General features: G+C 35.0%; 1 protein-coding gene across 1 annotated transcript in view; it reads left to right on the top strand.

The window, feature by feature from the left end:
• LOC137641628 (extracellular matrix organizing protein FRAS1-like) overlaps positions 1-22,500 on the top strand; it is a 344,509-nt gene that overhangs the window by 133,083 nt on the left and 188,926 nt on the right. The gene's annotated exons all lie outside the window — the stretch shown is intronic.

Below are 22,500 nucleotides of genomic sequence, written 5' to 3'. Positions count from 1 at the left end.
TCTGTTTTGACTTATGGTTGACATTAGGTGATGAAATAAACGGCGTCAGGGCAGACCCTTCGATAACATAGGCGGGTGGAGAAAAAGGATGCTGTTAGGGGAATTTAAGATGAAATGTTTGAGCGTTGGAACATGTGGTGCCTGTGGGTAGAATGGGCTACTGTTAGAGCACTTTTATTGGGAGAAAGATAGAGTTGTTGCATTGAAGGAAGCTTTTTACCCAGTAGCTGTAGGCAGGAGAGGCTCCTGATGGAAAGAATGAGACTGTTGGGAAGGGTCGTCAGGTAGAGGAAGGTCGACTGTTGGGGAAGGGTCATCTGTTGGGGAAGGGTCGTCAGTTTGGGAAGGGTCGACTGTTGAAGGAAGGGTCGACTGTTGAAGGAAGGGTCGACTGTTGGGGAATGGTCTCATGTAGGGGAAGGGTTGACTGCTGAGAGGAAGTGTCATCTGTTGGAGAAAGGGTCGACTGTTGAAGGAAGGGTCGACTGTTGGGGAAGGGTTGACTACTGAGAGGAAGTATCATCTGTTGGAGAAGGGTCATCTGTTGGGGAAGGGTCGACTGTTCGAGGAAGGGTCATATTTTGGGGAAGGGTCGACTGTTGGGAAGGATTGTCTGTTGAAGGAAGGGTCGGCTGTTGAAGAAGTGTTGACTGTTGGGGACGGGTCAACTGTTAGAGGAAGGGTCGAGTGTTGGGGATGGGTCGTCTGTTGGAGACAGGGTCGTCTGTTGGGAAAGGGTCGTGTGTTGGAAGAAGGTCCACGGTTGAGGAGGGGCATTAGGGAGATGAGTTAGAAGTCATAGGGAGCCTCTTGAGGAAAGAAGGTAGGCGAATCTCTTCAACGACTTGTTCGCTTTTTCTGGGTCACAGTTGGCATCGATAAACAAACCACTCCGGAATATATAGATATTTTTTCTTTTCTTTTCACACATGTTTTTAAAGTTCATGAGTTTTAGATGGAGGAGAATTGCAACCTTTTAGCATTCTCTCTTTCTCTCTCTCTCTCTCTCTCTCTCTCTCTCTCTCTCTCTCTCTCTCTCTCTCTCTCTCTCTCTCTCTCTCAGCACTCAATGTGGAAATTTCTATGCATATAATATATATATATATATATATATATATATATATATATATATATATATATATATATATATATATATATATATATATATAAATATATGTATATATATATACATACATACATACATACATATGGAACACCCTTCCAGCAGATGTAGTAAACGGTAACACGGTAAACGAATTCAAGAATTGGTTAGACAAGATCATATAATCTCTAAAAATGTAAACTGATTTGCTCTACCCAAGAGCAAATGGAGTAGCGGATATACTAAAAAATCTTTGCGATATTCTAAATCCTGATAACTCTCTCTCTCTCTCTCTCTCTCTCTCTCTCTCTCTCTCCTCTCTCTCTCTCTCTCTCTCTCTCTCTCTCTCTCTCTCTCTCTCCGGATCGATGCATGGAAGGTGGGAGACATAAAGAACATGATAAAAAAAGGTCGTTTTGATGTCTCGAAACGTCCAGCTGGTTCATGAAGAGACGACAAGAGGCTCTTCAAGTGGTAGCCAGGAAACCCCATACAGGAGCTGTATATATGGGAGGAGGTTAGAGAGGCTGGAGGAAGGGAAGGGGGAAGTAAGGAGATTCCGTAGATTGGACACTGGGGAAATACTGTGGAGGGTAGCATGAGCTCTTGTTTTGTAGTAGCAAGATATGGGGACTTCTCTAGGCGAGAGGATACGGAGTTGTATAAAAGGTGGGATAGGGGAATATAGAAAGGAGGATAAAGGAGTTCAATGAAAGCTCCCTTTCATTGAACTTCTTTATCCTCCTTTCTACAGAACTCCTCTATCACCCCTTTTATAGAACTCCCTTATCCTCCTTTCTACAGAACTCCCTTATCCTCCTTTCTACAGAATTCCCCAATCCTCCGATTGGGGAATTCTGTAGAAAGGAGGATAAGGGAGTTCTGTAGAAAGGAGGATAACGGAGTTATATTAAAAAGATGTTGAAGGAGTTCTGTAGGGTAATGGCGTTCAGTAAAAGGGAGGATAAGGGAGTTCTGTAGAAAGGAGGATAAGGGAGTTCTATAAAAGGGGTGATAGAGGAGTTCTGTAGAAAGGAGGATAAAGGCGTTCAGTAAAAGGGAGGATAGGGGAGTTCCGTAGAAAGGAGGACAAAGGAGTTCTATAAAAGGGGTGATAGAGGAGTTCTGTAGAAAGGAGGATAAAGGTGTTCAAAAAAAGGGAGTATATGGACATTCTGTAGAAAGGAGGATAAGGGTTCTATAAAAGGGATGATAAAGGAGTTCTGTAGAAAGAGGGGATAAATGTGTTAAAAAAAGGCAGTATATGGGAGTTCTGTAGAAAGGAGGATAAAGGCGTTCAATAAAAGGGAGGATGGGAGAGTTCCGTAGAAAGGAGGATAAGAGAGTTCTATAAAAGGCATGATAGAGGAGTTCTGTAAAAAGGAGGATAGAGGAGTCTAATGAAAGGGAAGCTATGGGGTTTCTGTAGACAGGAGGATATAAGAGTTCTGTAGAAAGGATGTTAGGGGAATTTTATAAAATAAAAAATGAGGGTGATTATGTAAAAAGTGATATCTATAAATATGAAGAAGGCAAGTTCTGTAGAAGGGAGAGGAGCAATGTGTAAAGAGACCCGAGGGATTTATTGGGAAGGGAGGAAATAAAAATTCTAAAAATTTGCGAAAAGGGGAGAACGGATTGGTTGCTAATGATGTATTTGTTCCTCGTTAAAGAAGGGAGCCTTTGTAGTTCGTTGGGACAGACCGGGTGTAAAATTTTAAAAGTTATGATTGAAAATCCATATTTTCAAAGGGAAACAAACACAAGGACACCACCTAAGTTAAGGCTCCATACTTAACCCAACCTAGGACCTATATACTTACATACTTACCTACCGTAGTCCTCCTCCCCCCCCTTAGACTGCAGTTTCCTTAGCTTATCCTAAGACTAAATCTCTTTTTATTTTTCCAACCTGCTTCAACTGTGGCAAGGTAACGCTAAATCATAATATTTCATAAATCGTAAAGCTAGTTTCATCTTATCGTATTTCAGACGAAGGTAAACTACAACTTTCCCATAAATAAAATCGATTTGATAAGTAATAAGAAAATTTACACTTGTCCCAATGAACTACATTCACTCCATTTATTTTATTGAAATTAGTCTGATAACAGAATTACGTTTTAGACTCTACAATAGAAAATTATGAATAATTTCCTTTAACCAAATTACATATATTTAAAACGTTAGTGATTTTTTTCTAATACGCCTGTCCCCATTAACTAAATTACATTCTCTCACTTGATTATATTTAAATTAGTCTGGTAACAGAATTAAGTTTTAATCTCTACAGTAAAATCATGATTAATTTCCTTTAGTCAAGATTACAAGTATTTAACAGTAATTATTTTTTTTAATACGCCTGCCCCAATTAACTGATTTACATTCACTCCTTTGATTATATTTGAATTAATCTGGTAACAGAATTACGTTTTAATCTGTACAGTAAAAATTATGAACGATTTCCTTTAGCTAAAATTACAAATATTTAATACATTAGTTATTTTTTTTTATAGTACGCCTGACCCATTTAATTAAATTACATACTCTCCTTATTATATTTACATTAGTCTGGTAACAGTATTACGTTTTAATCTGTACAGTAAAATTATGATTAATATCCTTTAACCAAAATTGCAAATACCACATCAATGAATGTTTCTATAATAATTGTATAATCGAACGCTTATCTATGCCACAAGCAAGTCTGGCAACCATACGTTTTTCCCCCATTGTCTACGAGCCGCGTCGCAAGTAGATGGAATCCGCTGAAGCTCAGAGGAACTTGCAACCTGACCCAAGCATTTGGACTTTTTTCTCCAAGCGCTTTTTCTTCGTATCATTCTTCATGCTTTTCGTGCAGTTGACACAGAGGCAGCGCCATATGGAAGGATTACGGAGGAGTTTTAAATCACTTTCAGGGTGAATTAATGTCATGTTGGTCACACTGTCTTGTTTTGCTTGGGGATCCGACTTTCTTTTCATATACGTGAATTTTCTACTTTATTTTTCTTTTTAATTTTCAAGGAGGTATTCTGTTCTATCTTATAGTTTGTGTTTAAAGATAAATTATTATCTTGAATTATCCTGCCTTTTTTTTTTAATTTTCAACGAGATTTTCTCTCTTATCATATATTTTGTGTTTAAGCTTAAGATACTTTACTATATTGTCCTATCTCACATTACATTTACATTATTAAATATTTTATTTTCTAAGCAACCAATCATCTGATATACATTGTATTCTATGATTACATATTCTTTATGCATTGCTTTTTGGTGGTAATATCCAAAATAGATGTAAACTTTTGTTTCTTACTTTTATATGGAACTATGTTTCTTAGTTTTTGAAAGTAATTTTGAATGATCTATTGAGTTTTCTATGTTATTATATATCATTTTTTATTCTGTTGAAAAGGTTTTCAAATTAATTAATTTATAATTAATCGGCTGCACAAAAATATAAACGCATTTTTTCATATATATATATATATATATATATATATATATATATATATATATATATATATATATATACGTAATATATATATATATATATATATATATATATATATATATATATATATATATATATATTTTTGTGTATATATATATATATATATATATATATATATATATATATATATATATATATATATATATATATATATATATATATATATATATATATATATATATATATTATGAGTTTGAGTCAATCTGTGTGATTGGGCACAGTGTATATTTGTCCTCATTTTATTTCACTTCGGATGGAAATGAAAGTTTTCTAAGAGAGAGAGAGAGAGAGAGAGAGAGAGAGAGAGAGAGAGAGAGAGAGAGAGAGAGAGAGAGAGAGAGAGAGAGAGAGAGAGAGAGTAAATAAATAGATAAATATCACCTGAATATTCCTCCTCTCCCCCCAAAAACGAAGCTTTTAAGCAGTCGGCGCCCGGGAAGAGTTTGTCAGTTTTATTATTTGTCTTGACGTCTGCCAAAGGTTTTATCTTCCTGCGGGGTTAGAGGTGCGCCCTCTTATTTGGATAGGGAAAAAGGCTCTTCCATAATGGAAGGCATGCAGGGGGAGGAAGGAGGAAGGGGGAAGGGAGGGGATGGGGATAGGGAGGGAAAGGAGGTAGAGAGAGGAAGGTGGTAGGGAGAGGAAAGTGGGTAGGGAGGGGGAAGTTGAAGTAGGAAGAATAGGATAAGGGAGGGGAAGAAGAGGATGAAAACGAAATGGGGGAGGAGAGAGTCAATTGTATGTATCGGAGGAGGATAGGGAAGAAGGATAGGGAAAAAAGAAGGATAGGAAAGAAAGAAAGATAGAGAAAAAAGAAGGATAGAGAAGAAAAAAAGATAAGGAAGAAAGAAGGGTAGGGAAGAAAGAAAGATAGGCAGAAAGAAAGATGGGGAAGAAAGAAAGATAAGGAAAAAAGAAGGATAGAGAAGGGAGAAAGATAGGGAAGAAAGAAGGATAGGGAAGAGAGAAAGATAGGGAAGAAAGAAGGATGGGGAAGAAAGAAAGATAGGGAAGAAAGAAGGATAGGGAAGAGAGAAAGATAGGGAAGAAAGAAGGATAGGGAAGAAAGAAAGATAGGGTTGAAAGAAGGATAGGGAAGAAAGAAGGATGGGGAAGAAAGAAGCATAGGCAAATGGGGAAGAGGAGGGTCGATTGGATGTATCTTACTAGGATAGTGAAGAAAGAAGGATAGATTAGGAAATTGGTTAATGCTTTGTAAAGGGAATGGGAAATGGTAGGAGAAAATTATATATGTAAAGGAGGAGATAAAGAGAAATGCATATACTGCATATATATGCACATGCACAAACGGACACATATATACATATAATTTTAATAAAATATTAAAATGTATATGTATATATATGTATATATATATATAAATATGTATATATACATATTTATTTATCTATATATCTATAATTCTATCTATAAATATATATATATATATATATATATATATATATATATATACATATATATGAGAGAGAGAGAGAGAGAGAGAGAGAGAGAGAGAGAGAGAGAGAGAGAGAGAGAGAGATCCTTGCAAAATAAGAAATGACCATTACTTTATTCAATTTCATGCAATACAATTGGTATGATATTTGTGATCTTATAGTGTCAACAGGAATATGTGTTAGATGTAAATACTACAAAGACTATAACTCCTTATGTTATTAGGCCCCATGCAGTAATGAAAGCAATTCGAGTAATAGCAGGGGTATTGATATCTACTAGTATTTTCTTTTATTGTTACTAATTTGTTTATGCTTTATACTGATTCGTAAAAGTGATCAAATATGAGCGGAGACATTTTTGAAAATGTCTAGGATTCAAATATTTGAAAATGACTAGGATTCAAGCCTTTGAAAAGTACTAGGATTCATACCTTTGAAAATGACTAGATTCAAACCTTTGAGATTTACTAAGATTCAAACCTTTGAAAATGACTAGGATTCAAGCATTTTAAAATGACTAGAATTCAAGCATTTAAAAATTACTAGGATTCAAGCATTTAAAAATTACTAGGATTCAAGATTTGAAAATGTCTAGGATTCAAACATTTGAAAATGACTAGGATTCAGGCATTTGAAAATGACTAGGATTCAAGCATTTGAAAATGACTAGGATTCAAGCATTTAAAAATTATTAGGATTCAAGCATTTAAAAATTACTAGGATTCAAGATTTGAAAATGTCTAGGATTCAAACATTTGAAAATGACTAGGATTCAGGCATTTGAAAATGACTAGGATTCAAGCATTTGAAAATGACTAGGATTCATGCATTTAAAAATTATTAGGATTCAAGCATTTAAAAATTAATAGGATTCAAGATTTGAAAATGTCTAGGATTCAAACATTTGAAAATGACTAGGATTCAAGCATTTGAAAATGACTAGGATTCAAGCATTTGAAAATGACTAGGATTCAAGCATTTAAAAATTATTAGGATTCAAGCATTTAAAAATTAATAGGATTCAAGATTTGAAAATGTCTAGGATTCAAACATTTGAAAATGACTAGGATTCAACCATTTGAAAATGACTAGGATTCAAGCATTTGAAAATGACTAGGATTCAAGTATTTAAAAATTACTAGGATTCAAGCATTTAAAAATTATTAGGATTCAAGATTTGAAAATGTCTAGGATTCAAACATTTGAAAATTACTAGGATTCAAACATTTGAAAATGACTAGCATTCCATCATTTAAAAATGACTAGTATTCAAACATTTAAAAATTACTAGAATTCAAACATTTAAAAATGACTAGAATTCAAACATTTAAAAATGACTAGGATTCAAACATTTAAAAATGACTAGTATTCAAACATTTAAAAGTGACTTGGATTCAAACATTTAAAAATGACTAGGATTCAAACATTTGAAAATGTCTAGGATTCAAAGCTAATCAGAGGCGCACATTCCTTTGAAGGATTCGACACTAAACCTCAGCTTCGGTTTTGATTCCCATCAAATTCGAGTAGTCGTTCGAAAAGAATTCCATTTGTCTTCAGTCGACCATGCAAAGATGTGGTCTCCTTGGATTTCAAAACTCATGACATTGTATTCATATTTGACGTTTTTTCACATCTGTTAAAATGCGAATGATATATATAGTTTTTTTTTCATTTTTATTCATTTCTCTAACTTGAGTGACCACTTCTGTATAATACTCTGAAATGAATGTTTTCGTGTGGTGCAGCACTTTAGTACGATTGCCTGGTCCATGGTTCGCTCCTAACCTACTGCCCACCAGTCTACATTTTAAAAGAGTACAAGTATATGTTTGGGTCAAGGAAAAGGATATGAGGCTAGCAACCTCATTCTTAAGACATGCAGAGATATAGAGAGACTTTACCCTTCTGGTGATAATTCTTCTAAATATGAAAGATGTGGATATACAAAGTATATATATATATATATATATATATATATATATATATATATATATATATATATATATATATATATATATATATATATATATATTCGTAATTTTAGATTGTTTGCTGCATGTAATTCTGCTGTATTCTTGCTGATTAGCTTTAATTTAAGAAAAAACCTTTTTTGCAAAAACTCTCACCTTTCAGAACGTTTCATGATCTTGGGAACCAACAATTATGATTCCATCACGTGAAGCGTAAACTTTCATCACGCAAAAAGAAATGCCCGAAGTCTGCAAACAAAATTGTGTTCAAGCAATGCATGCATATTTCCGTATCTGTGTATGAGAAAGAATTTAGAATTTCTCTCTCTCTCTCTCTCTCTCTCTCTCTCTCTCTCTCCTCTCTCTCTCTCTCTCTCTCTCTCTATATATATATATATATATGTATACATATAAGTATATATATATATATATATATATATATATATATATATATATATATATATATATATATATATATATATATATGTGTGTGTGTGTGTGTATGTATGTATGTATTTCCGGTCACGCACAGCTCTCCCTGTCCCTCGGGGGAGAAAGAGGGAAAAGTCATACACTGATGAGAGGAGGTTGTGTGGGCGTACATACCTACCTAAATATATAGCCGTCATTTTTGACGGGTCGTGTACTCTAGTACAAGTAGAATAAGTGTGTGCTTCATGGAGAGAGAGAGAGAGAGAGAGAGAGAGAGAGAGAGAGAGAGAGAGAGAGAGAGAGAGAGAGAGAGAGAGAGAGAGAGAGATAATGTAAAGTTTCTCGAAGCCTGAATCAAAGCGTAATCAGTATGGGTTATTATTGACTAATTTCACGGCAATTATGTACGGGATCCCGGCAATTAGTCAGCGAAGATGATTTAGACGCGACAGACCGATGGTGGGGGCTGTGATAATAAGCCGTGATAATCATAAATAACAAAGGAGTCGATGACTTAGGTGCTGTCTGCTTATCCCTTTTTAATGACGAGGCTATGCGTGGGACCGAATACTTGCCAATCTTAAACTGCATTGTTTTTAGGGTCCGTAAAATGGCATTGAGGGTATTACTGTATGTTGCGTATAGGTATTACCCCTGGAGGATTACTCCCCATTCCATGGAGGTACTTCATCGTCCTTGGGGTACTTCATCGCTGAAAGATCGCTTTATAAATTGCCATGTTAGTAAAAGGTGCGTATTGATAGAAGTTATTAAAAAGAATGCGAAAATTAGTAATTTTCTCATTTTTCAAGGGTTACTCATTACTTAAAGATGGCTATATTAATCGCTGTGTTAGAACAAGGTACGTTTTGATAGAAGTTATTAGAAAAAAATTGTGAAAATTAGTAATTTTCTAATTTTTCAAAGGGTTACTCATCACTAAAAGATCGCTGTATTAAATGCTGTGTTAGAACAAGGTACGTTTTGATAGAAGTTATTAGAAAAAAAAATTGTGAAAATTAGTAATTTTCTAATTTTTCAAAGGGTTACTCATCACTAAAAGATCGCTGTATTAAATGCTGTGTTAGAACAAGGTACGTTTTGATAGAAGTTATTAGAAAAAAAATTGTGAAAATTAGTAATTTTCTAATTTTTCAAAGGGTTACTCATCACTAAAAGATCGCTGTATTAAATGCTGTGTTAGAACAAGGTACGTTCTGATGGAAGTTATTAAAAAAAAAAAAAAAAGTAAAAATTAGTAATTTCCTCATTTTTGCAAGGGGTACTCGTCACAAAGATTGCTGTTATAAATTATCTTGCTAGAAAAAGCTACTTATTGATAGAAATTATCAAAAAATAGTTAATAATTTCCTCACTGTTCAAGCGGTACTTATCATCACTAAAAGCTCGCTGTATAAATTACCGTGTTAGAAAAAAAGCTTCGTATTGATAGAGATTATTAAAAAAAAGTGAAAACTAATCATTTTCTCACTGTTCAAGTAGGTCTCTCTCTCTCTCTCTCTCTCTCTCTCTCTCTCTCTCTCTCTCTCTCTCTCTCTTATTATCGCAGTTACCTTTCCTCTTATGAGAGATGAGTTTGTAGTACCGCTCAAGGCCGAGCTACACATTTTCTAACTTTTGAAAAATAATTCAAGTACAGAACGTTGTGTTAGGGTGCCCAGCCCTGTCGGCCTTTTTGTGGGACAAAAATATTCAAAATTAGTGTACCCCATCCGTCAAAAATGACGTTTGAATATTTATATAGATACGCACACAGATTCAACGATTACCAACCCCTCCCCCTTTCCTAACTACAACCCTCTGGTTCGACAATTTGTGGGAGTGTGTGGTTCCCAAGTGTACCTCTCCGGGTACTCCCTCTCACCAGTGTATGACTACTCACTCTTCTCCCTGAGCGTGACAAGTATATATATATATATATATATATATATATATATATATATATATATATATATATATATATATATATATATATATATATATATACAGTATATATATAGCCAGACACTTGCTATGTATCATATAGGAGAGATAATGACCCCCGCGGAGTAGTAAGTCTTAATGGTTCCCAATAACTTGAATGATTAAGGTGAGGAGTTTCATCTTCATCCTCAATTAATCAGTTGCTTGTAAATCTTCTTTGAGATGAAATTCTTTAGTAAAATTTGTTGTTTTACCATATGCACTATATTTTGATTGACGATTATTGCAAATAAACTTCATCTTACAACTTTTGACAATTCAAATGGAGTTGGTTGGCAGGATTATTCTTATAGAAATTCTGCAGCTGTTTCATACGATCCAGTACTTTGAAATACAAAGTATTTAGACGATAACTGTGTATGGCGATTAGCAGATGATCATGGTCATCAATTCACAAAATCATCACTTCTGTCGCAGTAACAAGTATGTGTCAAAAGGTCTAAATGGCTGCGTCATAAAGGCAGTTTTATGTAGTCTTTCAGTAAACATCAGAACTAGATTAATGTTTGTTTTTCTCTTGCTACACCATTTTAATAAATAGGCTCGACTTCAATATTTTCATTATTACAACTATACGCGACCCGTAAAAATGACGCCATCCCCCTTTCACCAGGGTATGATTGCTTCCTCTTCCCCTACCCTAGGCCCCGGGGAGATTTGAGCGTGACCATAATATATATATATATATATATATATATATATATATATATATATATATATATATATATATATATATATATATTACACATATATGTATATATATACATTATATATATATATATATTTATGTATATATATATATATATATATGTATATATATATATATATATATATATATATATATATATATATATATATATATATATATATATATTTATGTATATATATATATGTATATATATATATATATATATATATATATATATATTTTATTTATGTATATATATATATATATATATATATATATATATGTATATATATATATGTATGTATATGTATATATATATATATATATATATATATATATATATATATGTATATATGTATGTGTGTGTGTGTGTGTATATATATATATATAGCCAAACACTTGCTCTTTATTATATATGGGAGATTACTAGCTAAGCTACAACCCTATTCGAAAAAGAAGGATGCTATAAGGTCAATGGCCTCAACAGAGAAAATAGCTTAGCGAAAAAATGAATAATGAAACCGTCAGAATAGTGTGCCTGAGAGTACCGTCAAGGAAAAATGTTGCTACTAATGAATAATGACAGAAGTAATGATGGCTTAACGGATCCTTAAAGGTTTAAAGGCCCCTCATGAATGGCAGAGGCAAGGGACAGTGACAATACTAAGCTAGCAGAACTGCCCTAGAGACTCCATTCAAGCTAGGACCAGGAAGGGCCAGGCAATGGCTGCTGATGACTCAGCAGGTAAACCTGTAGGCTCCCCCAAAATACTTCATCCTTAGTTCCCAATCATGGTGAGATTGCAGACACTACAGCAATCTATCAAGCTTGAGTAGGACTTGAACCCATGTCCGGCAGATCACCAGGCAGGAACGTTTCAAATATGCCACTACAATCTTTAAACTAGACTCTGAGATTCGTTCCCCACTGACGGTCTCGATTAGACCAGGAAGACGCTCTAGGCTCTCAAATGAATTCCCCGAAGGGAAATGTGCAAGATTGTAAGGGCCTCAATGAAGGGAATGCTCTTGATAAGGTTCTGTGAGAAGAGGGAGGGAGTTGTTTTAGAATAAAATTCATTTCTCTCATGGTGGAGTTAGGTAGTGAGGGACCTATCTTACTTCTACTTCATTCTTTTATATCGCCGTTTTTATTTTTACTTTTAACACATTATTATTATTATTATTATTATTATTATTATTATTATTATTATTATTATTATTATTATTATTATTATTGTACGCGACCCCGGCTAAATATTTAGACAGTTATGCACACGCACACAGAATCAACCTTTCCCACCCCCTCCCCCTTTCCTAACTACAATCCCTCTCACCAATAGTTTTACGTCTAGCCCTGCCGCTGGGCGTGGCCGAAAAGATTTTATCTTCCTTAAGTGTTCTTATCTGATTAAAATCTTCCCCTCCTTTCTCCTCATACTTAACCATAGGTAATCCAGTTTCAGCTACTGTTGCAACTCCTCCCATTGACCAACCCTCCTCCTCCTCCTCCTCCTCTTCCTCCTCCTCCATCTCCATCGATGCATCTCCCACGGGAACCTCTCAACAGACTCCACTCTTGTTGTGAGTCTGAGAAGGGCCCTGCCCTTCGTCAAGCGATTAGCATGAAATACATCCTTTATAATTATTGGTTTAGAGCCTTCGATCCCAATGGATACTGCGTGAGCAAGTCATTCATTAGTGGGTTAGGACTCTAATTAGATGTTTCTGCTGATGTATCTCGTGGGATGCTTCGCGACTAAGATCACATTTCGTTAAGAGTTTGTAAGTTGAGTATTGATGAATGAGCTTTGGGTAATACAGTATACCTAGTATATATGTTGTATGCACACACACACACACACACACACACATATATATATATATATGTATATACATAATATATATATATATATATATATATATATATATATATATATATATATATATATATATATATATATATGTATATATATATATATATATATATATATATATATATATATATATATATATATATATATGTGTGCGTGTGTGTGTGTAAATAAATAAATGAAGGAAGTGCCTCTTGATATGCAAATTATTATTATTATTATTATTATTATTATTATTATTATTATTATTATTTGTTGAGCTACAACCCTAGTTGGAAAAGCAGGATGCTATAAGCCCTAGGACTCCAACAGCTAAAAATAGCCCATTGAGGAAACGATAAAAGGAAACTACAAGAAAAATAATTAACAATTAAAATCAAATATTTCAAAAACAGTAACAACTTTAAAATAATTCTTTCATATGTAAACTATAAAAAATTCAAAATAACAAGAGGAAGAGAGAAAAGATATAGTAGTGTGGCCGAGTGTACCCTCAAGCAAGAGAACTCTATCCCAAGACAGTGAAAGACCATGGTACAGAGGCTATGGCACCACCCGAGACTAGAGAACAATTGTCCTTCTCCTAGAAGAGCTGCTTACCATAGCTATAGAGTCTAATCTACCCTTACCAAGAGGAATATAGCCACTTAACAATTACAGTGCAATAGTTAACCGCTTGATCAAGAAAGAATTGTTTGGTAATCTCAGTGCTGTCAGGTGTATGAGGACAGAAGAGAATATATAAAGAATAGGCCAGACTATTCGGTGTATATGTAGGCAAAAGGGAAAATGAGTCTTAACCAGAGAGGGATCCAATGTAGTACTGTCTGGCCAGTAAAAGGACCCAATAACTCTCTAGCGTTAGTATCTCAACGGGTGGCTGGTGGCTTGGCCAATCTACTACCTACATTAAAGAGCTGGAAAAAATGTTAGTATCTGGGCGCTTTTAAAAGTTTGAACATGCAATTATTCACGTAGAAATAGTTTTTCTAAGAAAGGTTAAGATAACAGGAAAATGTAAAATATGATGTTGGAGAAGATTTTAGTGCAAATCAATAAAAAGTGGCTATAAACGTTACTAGAGGCGAAATGAAACACATAATTGGTTAAGTGCACGATTTGAGAGGATTAGTGGCGGCTCCCTAACCTAATTATCACTAATTGCTGCTAGCAGTGGACCCTTAAGGTCTGTTGTAGGCTCTTTAACCTTGTCCTCATACAAGAAATGATGAAAGACAGACCGAAAGAATGAAGAAATATAATTGTATTGATGAATGAACAAATGAAAAATGGTTTAAATGAAAATAAAATAGATGATAATACAATTGTGAAGAGGGTGGAATTGGTAGGAAAAAAAAAAAAACAGTTGTCTGAGAGGAAGATGATGAAGAGTTAATGCAAATACGGGAATTTCTAGAACCTGTAGTCTGCAGTTGTGTAAACATGATTAGGTATGTATTTATGCAAATGTTTATTTGTCCTATTTGTCTCATTTCTTGAAACTTGAGTAGGATTCTTGCTGAATATGTTTGCTTACTCTGAAGAGCCTTTTTTTTCTCCTCTGGAATATCCTGCTTATCAGACACGGTAGCAAAGCTGCAGTATTAAGAAAACACGAATAAACACAACGGTCCACCATTGAGGTGATTAAATACAGTCTACACCGCCTTGGCAGTGTTGGTCACTAATACCAAAAAGGAATAATGTAGTTTTAGCTAAATGAAAACATTGTAATTGGTATAAGAAGAAAGAAGGACAAATTTTATGTTGCGGTTTCATTTGATCATTAGTGAGAACTTTAAATTAAGTCTGCTAATTTTGTGTGTTTACGAAATGTAAGCTTTACTTTCCCTTCTATTTTTGAATGTTTACAATAATTGCTTTTTCTTTTTAATGCATGTTTGCAATGGTAAGGTTTCTTCATCGTTTTTGCATGTCGACAACAATGTATTTGCATTCATATTTGTAATATTATTTCTTCCTTTTTTGCACGGCTGCAATTATATTTTTATGCATTTTCTGTGTGTGATGAATTATATATAGCCCCATTTTCTTAAAGTTTGTAATCATATTTTATCTTTTTATTTAATTCCCCTCTCTGCCTGTTTGCTACTATATTATACACCTCTTTCCTCATCTTTGCAGTAATATGTTTAACTTGAAGGGCCTTTGAGTTAGCCTCTTAATAGATTTATTTAGAAAAGTTTGAGTTTTTACGTAATAAGTACTCTCCAAGTCCTTCCATATCTAAAGTTATATTGGATACATTTTATGTATTTGCAACAAGGAGAAACTTTATGAATATTACTGCAAGCCAAGCTACAACCGTAGTTGGAAAATAAGAAATCCATATGCCTAAAGGACTAACTACCTAAACCATATTGTTCCGTCATAAGGTTTCCTTGAAAAAGGGCAAATCAGATTAAGCACTGGACCCCTTAAGATGTGTTTCTGATTACCAGCTGGCCTATCTGCCGAGGCCTCTCAAGAAGTCCTTAGCACTACTTAAAACCAACCTACTCTAAACTTCATAGCTCAGTAATGGACCCTTTCATTAGACAGACTACTGTAACATGTCGTTAACAGCGCTACCTGCATACAAGATCTACATATGCCATTCCAGTATGTTCATAGCTGAAACAGCTATTCTCAAAGGGAGGGCTTAGATGAGCGACTATGAAGATATGTTAAATATTGTGGTCAATAAGTACATGAATACATGATGATATTAGTGTTTATGTTCCTACTAGTGTGTGTAAATATTTAGATAGATATGCACATACACGTACACACGCACACACAGATTCAACTCTTCCCATCCCCTCCTCCTTTCCTAGCAAAATAAATATTCATATATCTATATACTGTATGTAGTCAAACACTTTATCTTTATTATATAGAGGAGATAACTCTAATTGTTTTCGCCTTAACTCTAGGGAGAGTTATTACTGGGACCAACGCCATGGCTGACTTAAAGAGCGAGCTATCTCTCATGCAGAGGTGTAATCTAAAACGCGGTGTTAAGAAAAAATATGAAATCTTACTTTTCGGTAATTTGAGAGTTTTATTAAAAGGAGCCCTTTTCATTCCGTGTCTTATCCTGCGCATCCTTTTAAGGAAGTAATAGACCCACGCACTTGATCTCTCTCTCTCTCTCTCTCTCTCTCTCTCTCTCTCTCTCTCTCTCTCTCTCTCTCTAATTACTACCAATCTTCTCCTCTCTTCCTATCTCTCTATCTTGCTTTGATTGTATCACTATCTTTTTTTTCCAATTTTAGTCTCTCTCTCTCTCTCTCTCTCTCTCTCTCTCTCTCTCTCTCTCTCTCTCTCTCTCTCTCTCTCTCTCTCTCTCCTCTCTCTTCCTATCTCTCTTGCCTTGACTGTATCACATTCTCTCTATTTTTTAAATTTTAGATTCCATCTCTTTTTCTCTTTCAATTTTAGTCAATCTCTCTCTCTTCAGTTTTAGATTCCATCTCTCTCTCTCTCTCTCTCTCTCTCTCTCTCTCTCTCTCTCTCTCTCTCTCTCTCTCTCACAGAAAGGACACCTATAAAACCCCTAACTTGGCGTCCTCTGTCAGGAATCCGATGCCACCCCCGAAGCATCCCCGATGATTCATTTTCAATACTTCCTGCCATCGCAGCAGAAGGGATTATGTCTCCTCGCCTGATTTATGCCTTGCTTTACCCCCTTCCGAATGGATGGGCTGTAAAAGAAAGATCACACTGCCGTAAAAGGCGATACGCAAATCCAACGTGTCGGATAACGTCGGAGAATTTCTAGGCTATTGATAATAGGGAGTTTGCTAGCTGGGATCCAAACTGACGATATAAAAGGGATTTGGTTAAATTTCTTTTTTACAGTAGAGGTAATAATGGGTTAATATTAACGAATGTACGGTATAATGAGTGACATTGATGATAGTAGCTATAGTGATAACCATTGTACACATTCTGTTCAAATTGACAATACGGCAAGGCGAGACCATAGATATTGTACGTATCGTCCACAGACAAGCTCGGGTCGACGCACAAATATATATATATATATATATATATATATATATATATATATATATATATATATATATATATATATATGTATGTATATACATATGTATGTATATATATATATGTATATATATATGTATGTATATATATGTATATATATGTATATATATATATATATATATATATATATATATATATATATATATATATATATATATATAAAATATATATATATATATTTATATATATACTGTATATATATATATATATATATATATATATATATAAAGTATATATTGATATGTATATACTGTATATATATATATATATATATATATATATATATATATATATATATATATATATATATATATATATATATATATATATATTTATATATATAAAGTATATATTGATATGTATATATATATGTATATATATATATATATATATATATATATATATATATATATATATATATATACTGTATATATATAAAGTATATATATATATATATATATATATATATATATATATATATATATATATGTATAATAGCCACGGGAGGAAAAATAAAAAAACTTTATGGGAGTTAATACTTTCGTCCATTAGGATCATTACCAGGCTCAACAATGAGGGGTTCTCTTAATAATGCCTTGGCCTCCCACTGGTTAGGATCTAGTCATAGAAATGGATGATCAGAGACGAGTAAATTAATCCATGTAAATGACTATACCCAAAGGAATATTGTTGAATCCTTTTTAATCTTCAGTACTAAAGGTCAAAATTTAAATCTTATCCCTGGTCTGTTTTCCGTTAATCCGGTATTATTCTTTTTATCTAAAATCTGACTTTTCTGAAATTATCAAGAAACTGTATAAATACGATGTCTTTGTATATGTATTCTCATTGTTGAGTCTTTTGATGTCCGTAATGGACGGAAGTACTAACTCCAATCAAGTCTTTTCTTTTTTCCTTCCGTGTCTATAATACGTTTTATACTCATCTCGTGTCAGCTTCGTGATTTATATATATATATATATATATATATATATATATATATATATATATATATATATATATATATGTATGTATATGTATACACACACCACACACACACACACACACACACACATATATATATATATATATATATATATATATATATATATATATATATATATATATATATATATATATATATATATATATTTATATGTATATACACCACACACACACATATATATACACACACACACACACACACACACACTATATATATATATATATATATATATATATATATATATATATATATATATATACACGATTATACTGTATATATACATATATATATGTATTATATGTTTATAGAATTCAACAGGACAATGTAACATCAGTATTCTTTAATGGACACCTGCAAGTAGTACCTTTCTACCACCCCCCTCCCCAAAACCACCCTGGGGTCCATGATTCACGCACCCTTCCCCCAACCTACCCCTTACCACCTGGCCCCTCCTGGCCCTGGCCAATGAAATGCTCTTGCTGATGGCTTCTGCAGGCGAGACATCACGTGCTGCTAAAGCAACAGACCTGAGTCACTTTTCTCCTCACTATTATCCTTCGCCTTTATTTTTTTACCATTTCTCCTTCACCATTATCATCATTTACATTTTCACTGTCACCATTCTCGCGAGACTCGTACTGTCATCGGGGTGTTTTTTCTCAACGGGTCAGTTTTGTTCTTCGTGTGGTGATGACCTTAGAAGCCGTGACGCCAGTTTGCAGAAGAAAAATCCTATGTTTTCATAGATTTATTTAGTAATTTTTCGACGTTGTTATACTTTTTATTTTGAGTTCAGTTTCTTAAATAAATTTTCCCACGTTTTCATTATTCGTTAGTCATCAACGCCAGTCTTTCTTTTCACTTTCTTGTCCCCACTTATATCGCAGAAAGAAATAGATATCTGTTTGAGGTTCGGGGTGAAGATGGCAGGTTCATCCTTGCCAAGATCCTTGGACATGCTGTGTCGTACAATGCTACTCGCATTTTTAAATTTATATCAGAAGCAGGTCTTTTCATACTATTCAACTTCTATGACATAGTTATTTCTCTGGTTTTAATTGAATATTCTTTTAATCTTTATTTATAATAAACGATATCGGCGTCAATGACCTTCGATGTAAGGATGCCAGAGAACTTCAATTCATTATCAGCCTCACTTTTATTTTCACTATCACCTATCTCGTAATACACGCTCGTGCGCGTACACACACACTCTTTATATATATATATATATATATATATATATATATATATATATATATATATATATATATATATATATATATATATATATATATATATATACATACACACACACACACATATATATATATATATATATATATATATATATATATATATATATATATATATATATATCATTAGGTTTTAGTGTTACTATTTATACTAAGTTGTACATTTTCCTCTTTCATCATTATCGTATTCATTATTACTCAATAACACTGAAGTAGGATTTTACTTATTCATTTTCTTATTTTACATTTCATACTCTCTCTTTCTCTCTCTCTCTCTCTCTCTCTCTCTCTCTCTCTCTCTCTCTCTCTCTCTCTCTCTCTCTCTCTCTCTCTCTGAAAGCAACAGAGTTCTCTTTCTCCTTCTCCAAAAAGTCATGGCCGACTGAAAAAAAAAAAGTAGTGATTAGCTTAATAACCTTTGAATATGCAAAGTCATACCATCGGTATTGTCATGTTAGAGAGTGGTACTGCACAGTTAGAATCAAAAGAACGCAGACACCCCGGGGGAAATCTTTCGTCAGATGTCACTAGTGTTCCTTAAGGAATCAAAGACAGCAAATGGGTGTTTTTCCAAGTGAAAGCATTAAAATTCTACAAATCGAGTTGCCATATTTCATTCTGTTCTATCATTTGACGTTTCGAGTATCCACTGCGAATACTGAATACACACATACACACACACGTGTATATATATATATATATATATATATATATATATATATATATATATATATATATATATATATATATATATATATATATACATGTATGTATATATATCATGAATCCGCAAAATCATGTAGAAATATTGGAGTATCGCAGCTAAACAATTCCTTCCGTTAACAGCTACATTGGATTATTTCGACATTAGTCTTGTTCAAGTCACCGATGAAAGAAAAAGTACTTTCACCTATGGTTCGATGTAAACAAATGAAATAAAAACACCATACATGAGTTATGCCGGCCTAACTGACATTCAGAGAGAGAGAGAGAGAGAGAGAGAGAGAGGAGAGAGAGAGAGAGAAGAGAGAGAGAGAGGTTCGGCCTGAATAAATCGTTTCTAATATATTTGTAGTACGTTGGTCAAAATTCGCCCGTACCTTTTGAGTTAGGTTGGTGACAAAACAAATATACAGAGGTAAAAACATGTCTTCCTTGGCGGAGGTAATAATAATAATAATAATAATAATAATAATTGGACCAAAACGTAAATTTCGAGAGTTCTGACGAGATGAATATTGGCCCGCGCACTGAGCCCTTTATAATTTGGAATTGCAAGATATTTCTTTGGATTTATTAAACGTAATTAGTTCTGACCTTCTAAATTCTTGGAATTTATCCATTTATTTCAAACTTACCGAAATCTTGCAACCCTTCCGGAAACAACATTATTACTTCCTATTACTTCCATTCTTGCCTGTTTGTCTTTCAACAATTCCAACTCTTAGTGAGAGTTTTACGTAAGTGAGGGATATAAACTCGACGCTATATATATACACATATTATACATACACACACACACACACACACATATATATATATATATATATATATATATATATATATATATATAAATATATATATATATATATATATATATATATGATAAATTTTGGCAGCAGGAAGGGGGGGAGTCCCGCCCTGGCAGCGGGAAGGGGGGAGCCACACCCTGCCAGCGGGAAGGGGGAAGCCCGCCCTGCCAGCTGGAAGGGGAAGCCCCGCCCTGCCAGTGGAAGGGGGAGCCCCGCTCTGCCAGCTGGAAGGGGGAGCCCCGCCCTGCAAGCGCCAGCGGGAATGGGGGATCCCTGCCCCGCCAGCGCCAGTGGGAGGGGGGAGCCCCGCCCTGCCAGCGGGAAGGGGGAGCCCCGCCCTTCCAGCGGGTAGGGGGAGCCCCGCCCAGCTAAGCGGGTAGGGGGGAGCCCCGCCCTGCCAGCGGGAAGGGGGGGAGCCCCGCCCTGCCAGCAGGAAGGGGGGAGCCCCGCTCTGCCAACGGGAAGGGGGGAGCCCCAGCCTGCCAGCGGGAAGGGGGGAGCCCCGGCCTGCCAGAGGGAAGGGGGTAGCCCCCGCCCTGCCAGCGGGAAGGGGGGAGCCCCGCCCTGCCAGCGGGAAGGGGGGAGCCCCACCCTGCCAGCGGGAAGTGGGCAGCCCCGCCCTGCCAGCGGGTAGGGGGAGCCTCGCCCTGCCAGTGGGAAGGGGGGAGCCCCCGCCCTGCCAGCGGGAAGGGGGGAGTCCCGCCCTGCCAGCGGGAAGGGGGAGACCCTCTGGGCTAGCAGGAAGGGGGCCAGCCCCACCCAGCCAACAATAGAGAGCTCCTGTATCTAGCTTATTTTTAAAAAAACATGAAGGTGGAATCATGAAGGCAGTCATGAAAAGCAAAACAAGAATCTTGAAGACTTCTTTCTCTCCATGAGGAATAGGAAATCTTCAAGATTCTTGTTTTGAAGACTTCTTTCTTCTAAGAAGAAAGGGATCAATGACAAGTGGAATAAGAAGGTAGTCATGAAAAGGAAAACAAGAATCTTGAAGACTTCTTCTTTCTCTCCATGAGGATAGGAAGTCTTCAAGATACTTGTTTTGATGACTTCTTTCTTCTAAGAAGAAAGGGATGAATGACAAGTGGAATCAGGAAGGCAATCATGAAAAGCAAAACAAGAATCTTGAAGACTTTTTCTTTCTCTCCAGGACGAAGCAGAAGTCTTCAAGATTCTTGTTTTGAAAACTCTTCTTCCTCATGGAGAGAAAGAAGAATTCTTCAAGATTCTTGTTTTGAAGACTTTCTTTCTTCTAAGACGAAAGGGATCAACGACAAGTGGAATCAGGAAGGCAGTCATGAAACAAAACAAGAATCTTGAAGACTCATCTTTCTCTCCATGAGGAAGCAGAAGTCTTCAAGATACTTGTTTTGAAAACTTCTTCTTCCTTATGGAGAGAAAGAAGAAGTCTTCAAGATTCTTGTTTGAAGACTTTTTTTCTTCTAAGAAGAAAGGGATCAACGACATGTAGAATCAGGAAGGCAGTCATGAAAAGCATAACAAGAATCTTGAAGGACTTTTTCTCTCCAGGAGGAAGAAGAAGTCTTCAAGATTCTTGTTTTGAAGACTTCTTCCTCATGGAGAAAAA

The sequence above is a fragment of the Palaemon carinicauda genome, chromosome 5 (genome assembly GCF_036898095.1).
Source record: "Palaemon carinicauda isolate YSFRI2023 chromosome 5, ASM3689809v2, whole genome shotgun sequence".
Taxonomy (NCBI): Eukaryota; Metazoa; Arthropoda; class Malacostraca; order Decapoda; family Palaemonidae; genus Palaemon; species Palaemon carinicauda.
Note: the sequence above shows the minus strand (reverse complement) of the source record. Positions and strands in the feature narration are given on the sequence as shown.